Source organism: Littorina saxatilis, linkage group LG1 (genome assembly GCF_037325665.1).
Source record: "Littorina saxatilis isolate snail1 linkage group LG1, US_GU_Lsax_2.0, whole genome shotgun sequence".
NCBI classification, from domain to species: domain Eukaryota; kingdom Metazoa; phylum Mollusca; class Gastropoda; order Littorinimorpha; family Littorinidae; genus Littorina; species Littorina saxatilis.
Window position 1 is genome coordinate 76,436,056 of NC_090245.1, and position 2,503 is coordinate 76,438,558.

The following is a 2,503-nucleotide window of genomic DNA, read 5'->3' on the forward strand; positions in this document are numbered from 1 at the left end:
CCTGGGTATGAAATCCCCGAACGTTTTTTTCATTTTTTTGATAAATGTCTTTGATGACGTCATATCCGGCTTTTCGTGAAAGTTGAGGCGGCACTGTCACGCCCTCATTTTTCAACCAAATTGGTTGAAATTTTGGTCAAGTAATCTTCGACGAAGCCCGGGGTTCGGTATTGCATTTCAGCTTGGTGGCTTAAAAATTAATTAATGACTTTGGTCATTAAAAATCTGAAAATTGTAAAAAAAAATAAAAATTTATAAAACGATCCAAATTTACGTTTATCTTATTCTCCATCATTTGCTGATTCCAAAAACATATAAATATGTTATATTCGGATTAAAAACAAGCTCTGAAAATTAAATATATAAAAATTATTATCAAAATTAAATTGTCCAAATCAATTTAAAAACACTTTCATCTTATTCCTTGTCGGTTCCTGATTCCAAAAACATATAGATATGATATGTTTGGATTAAAAACACGCTCAGAAAGTTAAAACAAAGAGAGGTACAGAAAAGCGTGCTATCCTTCTTAGCGCAACTACTACCCCGCTCTTCTTGTCAATTTCACTGCCTTTGCCATGAGCGGTGGACTGACGATGCTACGAGTATACGGTCTTGCTGAAAAATTACATTGCGTTCACTTTCATTCTGTGAGTTCCACAGCTACTTGACTAAATATTGTATTTTCGCCTTACGCGACTTGTTCATACATGCTTTCGTGTGTATCAGAGATTGTATGCGTGTGTGCGTGCTGGTGTATACACATGTCATTTTATGTCTCACACATACACACGAGACTGAGTGAGAAGGAGAGAAGGAGAGAGAGAGAGAGAGAAGGAGAGAGAGAGAGAGAGAGAGAGAGAGAGAGAGAGAGAGAGAGAGAGAGACAATGACAATTCTTTATTTTATAGAGAGAGAGAGAGAGAGAGAGAGAGAGAGAGAGAGAGAGAGAGAGAGAGAGAGAGAGAGACACACACACACACACACACACACACACACACACACAGAACAGCACTTTCATTGCTTTAATAAGAAATTTCAAAAAAAGTTGTAAAAATATCAGTACATAACAATCAATCAAAAACCCAGCAGTATGAGTCTTCAAAATGTCCGAAGCAAGCAGAATAGTTTATATACTCATGCTGACACCTCATTCTTGTGAATCTATCTGCCCAAAGTAAACTTCAAGCTTTGAAAGCATCCTTTAACAAAAAAGCATTCATAGTTTAAAACAGTACAGAATAATTATTGTGATTATGTTGGAATACCTTTTTTAACGAGGTTCAATTATTTGTTACAAAAAGCTTGTGATAGCAAGCCCAATTTGAATATGGGTGTTGTTTAGTATCTACATGATACAGCTGTTCAAACACACACACACACACACACACACACACACACACACACACACACACTGACACACGCGCGCGCGCGCGTGCGCACGCAGAACGTAATATGTTAACGCACATGGACACACATGCACGCCCACAAGCAGACTCTTTGTTATTTATAATACACTAGATGAATACCCGCTTCGCCGGGTACGGCTTCGCCGGGAAGAAGTAGAGCCGAATACCCGGCTTCGCCGAGGACCCGGCTTTGCCGGGTGTACGCCGGCAAGCCGGCGCACCTTACGAAGGAAGGGAGATAAACGCGCAAAACACTGGAGAAGATAAGGAAGAGTTACTGGGAATGGATGTACAGAAACACCAAAATCGGTTCAGCGCTGCGCGCTGAGAGCACGCACGTGTTCAAAATGTTCCACGATTGTGTCCGGGGTCTACCTGAATATGCCCACCAAATTTGAAGCAGATCCATTGAGAACTTTGGCCGTGAATCGTGAACACACAGACAGACAGACACACACACACAAGCCGTATATAGATATAGATAGATGTATAAGCGTGACGTATGAGAATCTAATACTCTGACTAAACTGGCTCACTAGGACCACTACAGAGTATATTATTTGATTACAATTTACTTTATCAAAACTCGTTGGCCATGACAAGGACTTTTTGCCGGTGAGCATGCATTATCATCATGACCATCATCATCAACAAGAACAAGAACAACAAGAAAAACAAGAACAAGAACAAGAATAATATCAACAACACTTCCAAAATCACCTTTCATCGAGTATGCCGATCATAATTTTTCGCACTGGTGATCATTACACCAAGCCGGATCATAAACGCGATGTGGTACCAAAAGAAAAAACTCCATGTTTATGTAAAATGAAAACGGACATTAAACAACAACAACAACAACAACAACAACAACAACAACAACAACAACAACAACAAATAGTTAGTCATTAAGCTAGAGCATCGTTAATAAAAAGAAAGTAATGAACAATGACCCGTGTCAAAATGTAGAATCGTAATCTCATGGAAGAGAGAAGATGAAAAACGCACGCTTCAAAAGTTGCTGCAAAACTTCGAAGGCCAGAACTAAGCAATCTATCTCTTTACAATTTTTTGTTTGTTTTCCCGCCAGTTCA

The 2,503-nt window shown here is 39.3% G+C and overlaps 1 protein-coding gene across 2 annotated transcripts in view; it reads right to left on the minus strand.

Annotated features, from left to right (window-relative positions):
* Window positions 1-1,174: 1,174 nt before the first annotated feature.
* Window positions 1,175-2,503, minus strand: part of LOC138979721 (solute carrier family 12 member 3-like) — a 24,434-nt gene continuing 23,105 nt past the window's right edge. For both annotated transcript variants that reach the window (XM_070352460.1, XM_070352468.1), the window contains exon 24: window positions 1,175-2,503. This exon is cut by the window's right edge and continues 817 nt beyond it. The gene's annotated coding sequence lies outside the window, so the exon portion shown is untranslated.